The sequence below is a fragment of the Erythrolamprus reginae genome, chromosome 1, assembly GCF_031021105.1.
Source record: "Erythrolamprus reginae isolate rEryReg1 chromosome 1, rEryReg1.hap1, whole genome shotgun sequence".
NCBI classification, from domain to species: Eukaryota; Metazoa; Chordata; class Lepidosauria; order Squamata; family Dipsadidae; genus Erythrolamprus; species Erythrolamprus reginae.
In genome coordinates, this window is record NC_091950.1 from 115,361,086 (window position 1) to 115,377,195 (window position 16,110).

Below are 16,110 nucleotides of genomic sequence, written 5' to 3' on the forward strand. Positions count from 1 at the left end.
CCGCTGGGATTCGTACGGTAGAAGGTGGTTCGGGAGGTATTCTGGTCCAATGCCATGAAGGCTTTAAAGGTCATTACCAAAACTTTGAATTGTGACCGGAAACCGATCGGCAGCCAGTGCAGGCCACAGAGTGTTGTAGAAAGGTGGGTGAATCTAGGAAGCCCCACGATAGCTCTGGAGGCCGCAATCTTATGCTTTTATATGCTAAAAGCAGTTGGAAGAACTGGAGATATTTAGTCTACAAGAGTAAAGACAGCAGTAAGACACATAGTAGCTGTTTTCACAGTAGCTTTGTTCAGAGTTCTTTCAATACAAAAAAAGGGGGTGTTACTGTATATAACAGCAAACTAAGATTATGGTTAGATATTAAAAATGTTAATAGTAACATTTATCTGTGGAAGAGACTGTCTTAAGTGGAAGTTATCTCTCCTTTACTGGAAACCCTTAAACAAAGGCTGATTGACCACCTGTAAGAGATGATGTGGTAAAATATTGCTGCACTGCACTACACTGAACGATGTCTAGATGATGGTGCCTTTCAATTCAATCTATGACTAAACTCTGCATTTATCATAATTCTTTAGTTACGGTGATATTTGGCCCTCATATACTTCAAAAAATCTTTATTAAATATTTAAATAAAAAAGACAAACAAACACAGTACAAAACAAACATACATAACAAAATTCAGTGTACAAATCTATATTGAATCTTAAGTACAAAACGATTAGCACAAATGTCAACCATCCTGTTGATGTTTTACAGCCTACTTATAACATCATATAGCTATCTTAAACATGTTCTTCCTTTTTAACATTCAATTACCAGATCATTACATCTTTCCTATCTTTAAATTGACATTGGTTGGTTTTAATGACGGTTGTCTGTACTTTACGGATTTGTTGGCTGTAGGATTTGTAATATTACTTGTGCATATATCCATTCATCTTTCTTCTGAGTCATGTGAGGTAATTAATCAGTCCTTTTGAGATTAAGATTTACATTTCATCTGTTTTATAGTTTTAAATATATATTTTTAATTCAGCCAGTCATACTACCTATCCCATATTTTGTAAAATTCTTTGTCATCCTTGTCCTGGAGTTCTAGAATCATTTATTCATTTCTGCAGCTTCAAAAATCTTGCTGATCAGATTTAGCATTGGGGGGGGGGGGGGCTTTGTCTGTTTTCCAGTTTTGAACATACATTAACCTGGCTGCTGTTAATATATGCAAGATTAAGTATCTGTCTTCTTTTGTTAATTTTTGTTTAAATGTGCCCAGTAGAAATAATTCCGGGTTAAATGAAATCTGTTTGGATGTGATTTGTTACAAGCAATTTTTGATTTTAATCCAAAAACATTTTACCCTTGGACACATCCATCATAAATTGTAGTCCATTCCTATACTTTCTTTACACTTCTAACATTTTGGGAAGGTGTTCGGATATATTTTTGTCAAACAGGTTGGGGGGAGGTACCACCGATAAAAAATTTTGTAGATGTTTTCTTTGTATGTTTGTGGACAAAGTTAATATATAGTTAACGGTCCAAATTTTACCCCAATCTGCTAGATTTATAGTATAACCAAAATTTTGGGCCACATAATATGGTGCCTTTAAAGTATTACCAATTGATATTGTCAAAAGCTTTTTCAGCATCCAAAAAATGAATGCTACTTGTTTTTCTGTATGCATGTCATAATATTCAATTGAGTTTAGTATTGTTCTAGTATTATTTTTAATTTGTTGGTGGTGGAGAAAGTCATTTTGATCCAGGTGAATGAATCGATTTAAGATTTTTTTTTAGTCTTTCAGCTATAATTGTTGCTAGTGTTTTATAATCTGTATTTAATAGGGAGATTGGTCTGTAGTTTTGAATTTGATTCTTATTTGATTCATCTTTGGGGATTAAGGTAATACATGCGTCTTTCTAAGATTCCGGTATTTCTCCCTTCTCCATTATCCCAACTCCAACATAATTGATTCTAATGGATTTTGAATTGTTTTGTATATTTAAGATGGGATGTCATCTGTATCTGGGGATTTGTTATTTTTTGTTTCTCTATAACCTTTCTTAGTTCCGTTGGTGTGATTTTATTTTTCTGTCCTCCTCTGGGATAATTGGTAGGGCACTTTGGTCTAAGTATTCTTTTATTTGTTTTTCTTGTATACTTTTCTGTTTGTATAATTCGGAATAAAATTCTAAAATTATATCTTTTTTCTCTGCATTCTTCACTTGCCTTTCACCTTTTGAGTCTATTAATGTATCTATATTTCTGTCTTTCTTTTGCTTTGCAATTTTATGAGCTATCAGGCTTGTTTGCCTGTTCGAAGAATTTATGCTTTAATTCGGATCTCATATACTTTATCAGGTCTCAACTTTGCTTTCTTTTGGGTTAAAAGAATGCTACACTTTTGAGTTGGTTCTACCAACACAACTCTGTTCTGGAATATTTATTTATTTTATTTATTTATTTATTGGATTTGTATGCCGCCCCTCTCCGTAGACTATGATCTTAAGACTGTCCTTATTGGTTAATTCTGCATGATTGATGTGCAGATTATTTATAGAGATTACATTTGTTAATTTGTGGATACATAATTCACATTCTCATACAAAGCAAAAGCAACTTTTGAAACTTCTGTATATCACAACACAACGCATATGCATTAAAACATCATCATATTAGAACAAAGTATACTACAAGAATGTTAATAATTTAGACAAAATACTAAAACATGTAAGAGTACAATTCTGAATCACAGCTGTTTCTAGTTCCTGATCTAAAACAGTTCTACAAATGGATGGATGATTCCTGCAGTTTAGCATGAGAAATGCATGTGTTCTGTTAACAGTAACTCATCCATTCCACATCATTTCTGATGTTTGAACAAATCTTCTCATGCCCAGTGATCATTCTAAAGCAAGAAAGGCTCAGCTTCCTGAGTCAGGGGACAGATTTATTAGATTATTAGATTAAAGTACAGAAATGTCAGGGAAGAAAAATTCTTATACCTTTCTTTCAAAAATATTATTTACAGAGTTTCCAACTTGAAAGGAACCTAACAAAGTGAACTACTCTTTTAGAACATAATTAATATATATTTCATAAATCAAACTGTGAACATAGCAAACGCAAAATCATCTCTATCCTTCCATAATATTGTTTTTTTTAAATGAAAATGAAATGAATTATGTTATTATTAGCTTTTTGCTGACTGGGAAGGGAAAAGCAGGCATTTTTACAAATATAAGGACCAATAAGTTATGTATGTCGCTCATTTCTTTGACAATTTCAGACTGCTTGTCTTTCACAGGATTTCTTATGGCTATTTACATTTTCATTCAGTGAAAATCAATTACCTTCCTGCAATAAGCCTCATTTACTACCTTTGAGTATAATAGAAACACCATTAGGATGATGACATTACCCAAAAGAAGGGCACTACACAGTTGGTGGACATAAATTAGAACCCTTTCACATATGCATTAGAAATACTGCTGTGACTGAAATATGCATAAAAATCTGAATCTATTAGGGCTATTAGTGTGTGGTGCTGGTGATTTTGAAGGAGGAGGGGAGATTGTGATCTACTACTTTGACAAAATTATGTCTTTCCTCCCCACCCCCACCCCCTCAGTGTGTGCTGCTGATGCAATAAAGCACAAGTCCCCAGCTGAGATGCATTTGGAAATGCCACTGAGCATGGTCTATGCGCTTCACTTCCTTTGCCAAAGCAAGACACTGTCAGTAAGAGAGTGCAGGAAGATAGTGCCAAGCCTGCTCCTCCTTCGCACCCTGACCTCCTCTCTTTGCGGATATATGCCTCGGTGAAGCTGCCACTCATGTGGAAAACAGCTCCTACGGATCAATTCATAGGGTTTAGAGATATTTAACTCCCATCAAGCCCTCATTGTCTTATTGATATTACTCGAAGGCCAACTTATTAGATATTTACAAGGAGGGGAAACAAAATAGTAATCTAGAAATTTCCCCCTCTGAGACAGGAAACTGTGCTAAATGTAGTTATTTTTACCAGGGGTGTTATAAGCTTAAGAAAACAAGATTATAGCTTAATACAAGGAAGCAGGTACTGCTTTAAAAATTAAGTGTGAAAGTTAGGTTTCTCTGCATCATCAAATCTATTTGGTATCCTAGCATATCTTGTATATTTTTTTAATTAAATATTAGTATACTTTAATGTATGTAAAATGACCTTAAGGGCCTGGGGAAGAGATGCTGTCTATAAACAATCAGACAAGAGTGGAAGGGACTCTACAAGGACAAAATAGTTAGAAATTTAGGGAGGACTTGTCCTAATAGATCATACTAATAAGAGCGATCACAGATTTGTTCTTTAAGACTGGAAAATTTTTGCTTTACTGCTGTGGTTGACTCTGGGCCAGCTCCTGCTCCAAGGACTGTGGGGGTTGATGTGGGTGAATCCTCCCATTGTCAGAGGCTAGTTTTACTGCCGACTGTTTCCGACAGCAAAGCGTCTGTAGCAGATAGTGAAAGTGAAGTGGGCTCCTGAGAGGAGGTAATGGTAGGCAGCCCATTAGATAGTTACCCCGTGAGTGATTCATCATCATTATCATCACTAGATTTGGAAGAGGAGACATTTATTGATGTGCGCAGACGCAGGGCAATGTCTAGGAAAGAGTAACTGCGTAAATACTTCAGGAAATAAGGGAGATCACCTGTGGCTGGGAGTAATTAGGCTAATGGGGCTGCTGTTAAATTGTCAGTGTACTTGCCTCTGGGCGTGGAAGTTTATCCATTGGGTGAAGGAGAAACATGTACTTTGCATCAGGATTCTACAAGGACTCTTTGAACTGTTTCCAGGACTTTTGAACTAAATCATAGTTACGTTTGTGACTTGAGAACTCTTGAAGGAGGGTGGCTGTGATATCTTTACAGCTGCTTGTTATCTGCTTTATGTTTGTTTATTGTTCTTCACAGCATTCAAGGCTGTTGCTTTGAAGGTGAGCACTTTGACTGACTAAAAGTGTGTTTGCCTCGTATTTTTCTTTCGATGAAACAGTGCTATGGACTTTACAACTGTGTGTGTCTGAATTCCTACCTTTGAACTTAATTGGGGGCTCGTGTCGAGAAGCCCAGCAGAACATTTACAGAATTTACAATAAAGTACAATTAGCTCATCTGATCATGTTTCCTGTCCGGTTTATCTGGCTTACCTGAGAGGGCTGACTGATATTTACTTTGAATTTTAATTCAAATATTTAATTGAGAAATAATATTGAATTCAAAATTAGCTATAGCACACAAACCTGAAAAGGTTCGCCATCACCGTTGTAGAGTAGTCTCCCCCTTCGAGGTCTTTTTGTGCAGGTCGGGAGGTGAGAAATTCTGATTTGAGATCTCTCTTCAGTCTCCTGACTTTGGGAGAACACCAAAGGTAAGTGTCATTGGTGGCTAAGAACCGGAGGGTCTTATTCCAGTGGGAATGCATCACAGCCTGGAACTGGCTGATCATCTCAGCCCACTGAGTCTCCAGGCAGCACTTCTTGGCCTTGCACTCATGCAGGTCTTCCCTCTGCTTGGAAAGCTTATGCTTGTAATCCTCAGTGATGTGCTTCTGCTGAGCCTCTTTTTCGGCCAGATCTTATTTGAGCTGAGCCAAATGTTTTGCCAACTCTTTTTCATGGTGGCTGCTTAGCTACAACTGTTTCCTGTTGGGGCCCTAAGGAGCCTAGGTGGGCAGGCAAGGAGTGGCTGGGAGGGGAGAGGGGAGGCTGGCAAGGCACCCCTTGACATGAGTGACATTGAGTTGGCCATACCCACCCAGTCACCTGACCACCTAGCCACGCCCACCCAGCCAGTCATTAGGCAGGTCATATTAGTGGTCTGTGGGATTTAAAATTATTAATTTAGTGGTCCCTGAGGTCCAAAAGGTTGGTGATCCCTCCTTTAGATTACACTAACTTAGTCAGAGGATCTGAGAATGCCACCTTATTAGGGTAGGCAAGAATAATCAGAGATAGGTCATCTTCAAAGTAATCTAGCCCTATACCATGTAGAGCTTTATTAGTGATAACCAGCACATTGAATTGCACTCAGAAACCTACTGGGAGTGTTCACAACCTGGGGAGTAATTATCTAACAAGATGTACCCATTATTACTTATAGACTGCATTCTAGACAAGAATTGCAACTTCCAGATTTGACAGTAGAATCCAATTAAGAGGAGATAAAAGTATGAATGACTATGGCCACAACCTCCTGTCTAGAGTAAGAAAGATGATCTTCGTGGAAAATATAAGCACTACCTAAGTCAATTTTTTTTAAAAAGCCCAAAATAACAAGATAACATTTTGAAGTGGCTCAGGCAGACACCTCTCTAATTTACTGAAATATAAAAAAGAGAAGTAGGTATAGCAGACTTGCAATAGAGGTAGTTCTCAACGTATGACCACAACTGAGCTCAAAATTTTCATGGCTAAGCAAGAGAGTTATTACATGAATTCTGTTCCATTTTATGACTTGACTTGCCACAATTGTTAGGTGAATCATTGCACTGCCCCTACTCTTCCTGCCTTCCGTAAACTCCTTAAAACCCACCTTTGCCGTCAGGCATGGGGGAACTGAAACATCTCCCCCTGGGCACGTTTAATTTATGCATGGTATGTCTGTGTGTGTGACTGTTAGCATATGGGGTTTTTTAAATATTTAAATATTTTAAATTTGCCTGATTGCTTATGATTTGTTTTTACATGTTGTGAGCCGCCCCGAGTCTTCGGAGAGGGGCGGCATACAAATCTAAGTAATAAATAAATAATAATAAATAAATAAATAGTTGTTAAATTAGTAAGCTTCCCTACTAACTTTATTTGTCAAAAGGACACAAAAGGTGATTACATGATCCTAGGGCACTGCATACATATGGCCAAGCATCCAAATTTTGATCACATGACTGTGAGAATACTGTCATATGTGTGAAAAACAGTCACATCACTTTTTTCATTGCCATTGTAACTGTGAACTAAATGAATGGTTGTAAGTTAAAGACTACCTGCATTCTGTTAGAGTAGCCAATCTCATAAAAATAGCTTTAGCCTTCCTGTGTTGATTTCCTGTTCTAGTCTATGTATTCAGGAAAGAGTACAATTGGCGCAGAAGATGGAACTATGCAAAAGCTTTCCAGCTTCTAGTTGCTTATCAACTTCTCTAGCAGGAGTTATTGGTTCAGGAGGACCACCAAATTGCACAAAGACTCTGAATATGGAAGTGCAACCCCACTGAAAGCAAAAGATGGAAATTCTCCACATTTGGATCTTAAAAAGTACAACTCTGAAAGCTACCCAGTCTTGGCAGTGTTACTTTAAACTGAAGTCTATTCTTACCCTAACATTTAAGCCTCCAGACACTGAGAAAAGACAGAGACAGCATCATTTTCCTGGCCAAGGACTTAAATATACAGCTGATTCATTAGCCTACTAAAGGCACTTAATTCTGTGTTGATGGATGACCTCATATGGCACATGTTAAATAGACTGTTGGGGGCAATATGCTGACTCTGTAAACCACTCAAAGAGAACCTTGAAGTGGTATACAAGTCTAAGTGCTATTACTAATGTTAGAAATGTGGGTGAAAATTGTCCGGCTCCATTGAACTTAGCAAATGATTTTTTTGAAAAGGTGCAGTGGTAAAAGGTGTTTCTTCTTCAGGACAGGTAGAACCATTCCCTTTTTAGGGTTTTATGTAAATTCTGTTTTGCATTTGTTCAGTTGCTTTTCAGAGCTTTATATTTAGGGCAACTGAAAAGCAGAATGAAATAAATATATTAATTTTAACAATATTAAGTTAACATCATTTACATTTAAGATGGCTAAATAAAAATATTATTACTAATTTAATCACTATTAAAATTACTATTTTAACAGACCTTTAAAGAATAAAGTCATGTATCAGACATATTTAGTTTCTAATTGCATATTTGTTATTTATTGCTATGATGGACTACTGTATTCCTTCTTAAATTCATTGGTTAGATTTTTATTCCTATAAAACTTTAACCCAGTTGGAAAAAGTCCAAGGACTGTAGGGATTAATAAGAATTTCCTCTCTATTCCATTAATAAATGGAACTAGAACTAGTGATATGCTCCTTAAAAAGTTACTTTTGCTAGGAACACATATATCAGTTATCTTATTATTATAAAATTTTATTATATCATTTTACTGCTGCAAATCAGAATGAAACAAAACAAGGACATTACAATATTAAAAGAAAAACATGGTTACATTTGTTCTGAACTTGTTTGTATCTGCTTGTAGTGGGATGCATTTTGTTCTCTCCAAATAGCTTCACTGCAGGTTAGAACCTTTCCACTGTGAGCCATTAGGGTTGGAGGTACATTTGCTGAGCGTGCACACATCCACCTGTGCACATGCTTGTGCAAACACATTCACATGCTGAGTGCAAGCTGGCATGCAGCTACAAAGTTCAATTTATGTTAACAAGTACTTATAAATCTGGGACAAAGGCCAATAAGATACATTTTTAAAAGAACGTTTACATATTTCTTCTATCAATTATTAAAGACCAATTCTTTTTATTAATTATATTTAAATCCTATTTTTTTTCCAGGAGTTCAATGAAGTATATAGTCAGAGGCATATGAAAGGGGAGGGGGTCAAGTGAGGCCAAATATAAGATTAATGTTGCACAACTGTGAAGCAAGCTTATCTGCGAGGTGATGTCACACACATGTTCAAAAGAGTAGAGCTTGTGAGACAATGGCACAATGCTTTTATTTGTTTTGATAAGCATTCCCAACCCTGCAAACATATAAATAGTTCTTAACCTGTTCAATTTTATCCCTCCAAAAAAGAAGTCAGGGAAATGGGCTAAGGTGAGATAGACTGAGTAGCTCGAAGTCATTGATTGAATTTCATGGCTGCGGTACACCTGAACATGATTCTTTCCAGGTTGGAATTTAATTTCATTCTAAAAATTTCTTATAAAGGTATAAGCCTAACTTTAGTGTTCTATGCATTCTTCCCACTTCCCACTTTATCAGCTTATCTCCGTGGCCTGCATTGGCTGCCAATCAGTTTCTGGTCACAATTCAAAGTGTTGGTTATGACCTTTAAAGCCCTACATGGCATTGGACCAGAATACCTCTGGAACCGCCTGTTACCGCACGAATCCCAGCGACCGATAAGGTCCCACAGAGTTGGCCTTCTCTAGGTCCCGTTGACTAAACAATGTCATTTGGCGGGCCCCAGGGGAAGAGCCTTCTCTGTGGTGGCCCCGGCCCTCTGGAATCAACTCCCCCCAGAGATTAGAACTGCCCCCACCCTCCTTGTCTTTCGTAAATTACTCAAGACCCACCTAAACCGCCAGGCATGGGGGACTTGAGACACCTTTCCCCCAGGCTCTTTATATTTTATTTGGTATTTATGTGTTGTTTGGTTTTTAAATATGATAGGGTTTTATATGCTTCTTTTTTAATATTAGATTTGTTTCACTATAATATTGTTTTTTATTATTGTTGTGAGCCGCCCCAAGTCTTTGGAGAAGGGCGACATACAAATCTAATAAATTATTATTATTATTATTATTATTATTATTATTATTATTATTATTATCTGATATCCAACAATCTAGATTTAGTATAATGTTTATTATACATGCTATCGTACTAATTGCTGACAATGTACAAATTTTTGAGAGATCTCTAGAGAAGCACTTTATTTTGCTTGTTTTAGTGACTGCAATCCAACATTCCAAGGGTTAATCTAATGGTGAGGTCAGCAACCCATGGCTCTGGAGCCACATGCAGCTCTTTGGGCCCCCAGCTGTGGCTCCCTGTCCCATCACTGGCTGGCCTTTCCCTCCCCTCCCTCACCTGGTCTGAGAAGGTAAGGGCGACGGCAGGAATGGAGAAACATCTGGGGCTGATTTTCCAGTGCTGATTGAGGAACATAACCACCTTCCCTTCAGGGGACCCTCCTGCCCCTCTTGTTACTCCCTGGCTGGCTCTGGTGAGGTCAGGAAGGTGCGCGTGCACGGGAAGATTCTCAAGCAAGTGTCAAAGCACAGCAAAGGTGCACGCAGAGGGCAGATGGCTGCTTGCTTAAGGAGGGTCGTTGGATGTGACTTGTCTCCTGCCCTAATGATCTGGCAATTGCTTTGCTGTGTCCCATTCCATTTATTTATTTATTATTTGGATTTGTATGCCGCCCCTCTCCGAAAACTCGGGGCGGCTCACAACAAGTGAAAAGACAATCCAATACATAATCCAATTAATTAAAATATTATAAATTTAAGAAAAACCCCTATACTAACATACACACACACAAGCATACCATATATAAATTCAACGTGCCCAGGGGAAGATGTTTAGTTTCCCCATGCCTGACGACAAAGGTGGGTTTTGAGGAGTTTACGGAAGGCAGGAAGAGTAGGGGCAGTTCTGATCTCCGGGGGGAGTTGGTTCCAGAGAGTCGGTGCCGCCACAGAGAAGGCTCTCCCCCTGGGGCCCGCCAACCGACATTGTTTAGTTGACGGGACCCGGAGGAGGCCCACTCTGTGGGACCTAATCGGTCGCTGGGATTCGTGCGACAGAAGGCGGTCTCGGAGATATTCTGGTCCAGTGCCATGAAGGGCTTTAAAGGTCATAACCAACACTTTGAATTGTGACCGGAAACTGATCGGCAGCCAATGCAGACTGCGGAGTGATGGTGAAACATGGGCATACCTGGGTAGGCCCATGACTGCTCTCGCAGCTGCATTCTGCACGATCTGAAGTTTCCGAACACTTTTCAAAGGTAGCCCCATGTAGAGAGCATTACAGTAGTCGAACCTCGAGGTGATGAGGGCATGAGTGACTGTGAGCAATGAGTCCCGGTCCAGATAGGGCCGCAACTGGTGCACCAGGCGGACCTGGGCAAACGCCCCCCCCTCCATCCTGTTATCCCCCTCCCTTGCAGCTCTTCGTATGAGCGGGGAGGGTATAAGCTCCATCCTGAAGCGGATGGAGGCAAAGGCTGCCTTCACTCTGGTGATCCCCCTCCCCCTTTTTCTTTTGTCATGTTGGGGGGACATGGCAAGGCGATGGCCAGATCCTTAGGATAGGAGAGAAGCAGGCCTGTTGTTGCCTTCATGCCACATTTATGCATAAGACAGCCTTCCTGCAGCTATGGGCTGGAGCTTACACCCCCCCCCTACTTGACCAAAGAGATGTGGAGGGTGGGGGGGAACAGGATGGGAAACAACAAGGCAATGGCCAGATCCTTACGGTAGGAGTGAAGCCATGTCCAAAGACCCTCCTTAAGCGACCAGCCACCTGCCCGCCACGTGCACCTTGACTGTGCTTTGGTGCTCGCTTGAGCCGGATCTCCCTGTGGGTGCCACAGCCAGCCAGTGAGTTGTGAGAGGGGGAGGAGGGTTGCCCAAAGGGAAGTCTCCAACAGAAGGGGCCATTGTTCATCAGCAGAGAGAGAGAGAGAATGGGAGACAGAGGGAGAAAGAGATGGAAGAAAGAGAGATGGGAAAAAGAGATGAGGGAAAAGGAGAGAGAGAGAGATGGGGATGAAGGGAGAGAGAGTAATTGGCAGAGAGAAGGGGGAGAAAGATGAGAGGGAGAAAGATAGGAGAGGGTGAAAGGATGGAGAGAGAGAGAGAGAGAGAAAGAAAGGGAAAAGAGACTCGGTGGGATTGACACCAAGCTGGCCACGTCCATCCAGGTTTTGTGGCTCCAGGTGTTTTGTTTTCTATGGGAAATGGGTCCAAATGGTTCTTTGAGTTTTTAAAGTTGCTGGTCTAATGCATATGATATTATATATTCTGGCATCTTCCAAAAAAGTTCAGGAGCATTCACTGCAATGGAAAATCTGCTGTCCTTCTGTGTTGTGGTGCACATCAAAGAACCATTTAATTTCCCAGTCTGCCTGGAACAGGCTCCATAGATTTGGGCTTTGTGTCACCATGAAGAGTTGCAGGGAGAATGTGAAGCCAGTTGGATGTAGCATGATGGGCCAATATGCTAGGCCAGTGATGGTGAACCTATGGCATGGTGCCACAAAGCTATGAGTCTGATGTTATAAAAGGAGGGCAATCTTCTTCAAAACAAGTTGACCATAATTCATGCAGACAGTTGAACTAAACAGTCTTGCTCCAAAATTTGAATCCTGACTGAGTCATCAATCATCTATTAGCACTGGTTAAAATATCCCAAGACTGAATATGACATAGCGAAAACAATGAAATAAAACTCAATGTTATTCATATATTGCTATCTCAGTCCCAATGACAAGATAGCTTTCTCATAAGCTTGATGTAAATATTAAAAGCATAGGGGACAGTGAAGATACTTATAGAATCTGCTGTCAGAGCACAATGACATTCCCATTTTATCTAGACCATATTCTAAAATAGGCCATGTATATAAGGAATGAAACCAGGATGGCATAGCATAGCGTAGCATAGGTCTTCCAGTCCCCAGTTAGAATCTATTTAAAATTATTGTGGTTGATGAACCTGAAATATCTGAGAGATCTTCCAAAACTAATAAGGTTCCATTCTCCCTTAGGACAGGTGTAAACTGGAATAGGACCATTGTCAAATTGAAAAAAAGACCTTTTAATAATGAAGTTAAATATGCATTTATTTATGTAAAATATTTGCATTCTGCTTGAACGTAAGAAAATCCTCCCTTCTTTTCTATTTAAATATAAAATCTTATCTACTCCATTCCTCAGACATTTCTATAAGAATAATGTTAGCTTTCATAAAATTGTCATCTTCATGAATGGATAATACATATATTACTGATAAATTGATTGCTCCGTTCCATCATTTACATTATAAACAGTACTTATGGTCAAATTACTCAAATTCCTCAAAATTGCCATGAAAGACTACAGTATGCAAACAAAGAATCATGACTATAATTTTTTTTCTTATTACAGCTCCAGATTTATTTTATTCCATGAAGGAAGAAAAATATCTGCTTTTTTCCAGAACAAATCACTAAGGAAGAGCAATTTAAGACTGAGTTGTATTCAATACTGGCTATCTGCCAATAAAAATAAAATGCTGGTCTAACAGATTTCCCTCCCCCTTCAATCCTCCCCCCACATCTGTTCTGAAAGCTTGGAGGATCTCTAGAGCAGATCCAGGAGGCATCTGTGGTAATAAGTGGAAAAGATCACATGAGTGCAAATCTCCTTAACTAATGAGCGCAATCCAGTTTTAACCATTGTAGACATCAGTTTGTGTTCCTATAAAGAAAAGTGCACATAAAAAGTTTGCATTTATTTATTTTTGCTCTTCCACCTTATTATGTGCTTTTAAGCAAAAGAGGTTAAAAGAACTTTGAATATATTAAGGTAAAAAGTCTTAGCATGAAGGAGAGTCCTGAAGAAATGAAAAACAAACACTTATTTATAATTAATTTACTTTCCATTACAGAAACTATGATATTGAAACAAAGAAAGGCAGGCCTAATTAAAGCAATGAGGCAAAATGGTAAATTTAGCTGACTAAAGGGAATTTAAGCATTGTAAATGGTTACCAATATTAAAATATTGAGATAAACCATTTGACATATTTTTTATAAAATTGAGAGACCGTCAGCTCACTATTTTCCATGTGAATTTTAAAAATTGTAAAAAAAAATTGACTGGAAAAGTACAATCCAAGAAGGATCCTAATTTCACTTAAAATGCCCTGCAAAGGTCTAATATCCCATATGAACTTGTACTTTATAATTAAATAAATGCCAAGTAAATCATTGAAAGAAATGTCAATCCCATCACTGGCAGCTGCTTTCCCTCCTGAAGGGGAGGGAAGAGTAGGAGTAGGGCAGCAAGTAACCCCTACAGCAGTCAGCAAAGTCACTAGTGGGAAAACAACAAAGGCCTTTCCATGCAACTAGCACAGATGTGCCCAGAGCCAAACTGTCACAATCAGTTAAGATGACAGCTACTCACAGTTGATTATTTCCTTCTCACAGGTCACTGGGTGACAAGCTGGGTCACCATGCTTTGTTGGCTGCTACAGTTCTCCCTCCACAACATCTATTCAATTTAAATAAAGGTAAGTTGCTCAATTTAATATAATAATGCAAACAACTGCATCCTCACATTGACAGAAGAAGAAAAAATGATGCAGAGTTTTGTACCACCTTGAATTAGTTTTTCTGTGGTCCTGAGAAAGGGAGAGGAAAAATGGATTGGAAGTATCTAGCTCAAACGGAGAACTAAGTAATTTTTTCAAAATGCATGTAATGAAAGCTAATTTGTCCCCAATTCAAAGCTTTAACCTTTAGAACATTTAGATGGCAAATAAATCAAGAGGAAAACCTTGGTTTTGCAGTCAAAAGAATCTGTCATAAATTCCTCAGAGAGGAAAATAAAGGGTGATGTTGAAAAAAAATATTAAGATACAAACATCTATGTGCTATAGTTTAAAATGCAAAGCAATACTGCAAAAAAGGTGCTTTTAGTTAAATTTAAATTATAGGAATTTGTTTACCCAATAGAAATACAGGAGATAGGTGGCCAATTTTACCAAAATCAGTGAAACAAAAAAATGTATATAAAACTGAGGGCAACTCAATGAATTTTTTTAAAAAAAATATTTTTAACAATAAATATGTTAGGAAATAGTGTTCATTTCCAATCTGTAACAACAGATTTTAAAAAAGAATAAAGGCTTTGTTTTAGGAATAAAATATACCCTACAAATCTTATGCCTTGTTCCTAATATGCTTTAAGTTATTTCCTGTGCTCCTTTTAAATAGAATTGCAATAATATAACAAATAACTACACATTGGATGGATATACTATATATAAACACTCTCCGAGTCTTCGGAGAGGGGCGGCATACAAATCTAATAAATTTAATTTAATTAATTAAATAAAATAAAAACCAGTGGGCACAATGCTATTTCTATTGCATTTTCTTGGAACCTAAAAACAGTTCTTGAAATCAAAGAACTTTCTGAAACATTGAATGATTTGGCATGAAACATCCCTGAAAAGTTTTCTGCTGTTTGTCTCCTCACATTAGAATCCCACATGCAGTCAGAAAGCAATAAAAAGCCCATTCATATGTACATAAATAGCCCAGGCGGTACAGTGACATCAGGATTAGTTATTTATGACACCATGCAGTACATCCTGAACCCTATTTGCACATGGTGTGTGGGACAGCCAGCCAGTATGGGCTGTCTGCTGCTGTCTGCAGGATCACCAGGCATGCGCCACTCCCTACCCAACTCCTGAGCTACAGAAATTGCCATCCAAGCTGAGCAAATGTTCAAACTGAAGAAACTGATCAATGTCATCTATGCCAAACACACCAAGCAGAACCTTGAATGGATTGAGGCTGCAATGGAGAAAGATCGTTACATGAGCTATTCCTGGGGAAGCCCAGGAATTTGGCATCTTAGACAAGGTGCTTGTCCATCCTCCACACAATGGTGAAGATGAATCAGAGCTGGTACAGAAGGAGACTCCACCTGTACCTACTGTTTCCCCTTCCTCGGCTGAGCCCTGAGGGATCTTTTAGATGTGTTGTGGCATCATAGATTATAACAGGGAAGGGGAAATGGGGCTGGTTGATCAAACTCATTGCAATTGCCAGGGAATATCCATTTGACTAGCTCTTCTCTTAAAGAATGCTCCAAAGAAGCCACTCAGCAATGTTTGTAAAAGCCAGTCTCTTGACCTTTTCACACTGGGATCCAATTGTTATCTGTGTTTTCTTTAGTAATTCATGATATTCTTTAAATAGAATTAGACCTTGACTTGTAAAAAGGGGAGGGGATGAACCCCACTGGTGGCAGAAATTTGCCCTCGCTTGCCAAACTCGCAGCGATAGCCGGCGGGACACGTCCCCAAACCAGTCCTCCAGTCGCTGCTCCTTGAAAGCAACTGGCAAAGAACCATCCACACATGCACAGAGGGTCATTTCCCCAATGTGACATAGCACCTATGGGAACCAGTAGGGAAGGTATCTGGAACCCACCACTAGAACAGTTGCACTTAACATCATACTGTATAAGGTCATTTTGATTGAAGACAAAATGCTGACATGAGTCATGAAAACATATGTTCCATCCCTTAAGTCCTC

At 38.8% G+C, this 16,110-nt stretch overlaps 1 protein-coding gene and 1 pseudogene across 3 annotated transcripts in view; one reads left to right on the top strand and one right to left on the bottom strand.

The window, feature by feature from the left end:
• The window catches only part of DCDC1 (doublecortin domain containing 1), a 315,249-nt gene that overhangs the window by 115,585 nt on the left and 183,554 nt on the right, over nucleotides 1-16,110 (bottom strand). The gene's annotated exons all lie outside the window — the stretch shown is intronic.
• Nucleotides 11,684-15,534, top strand: LOC139158022 (ATP-dependent Clp protease proteolytic subunit, mitochondrial pseudogene; annotated as a pseudogene).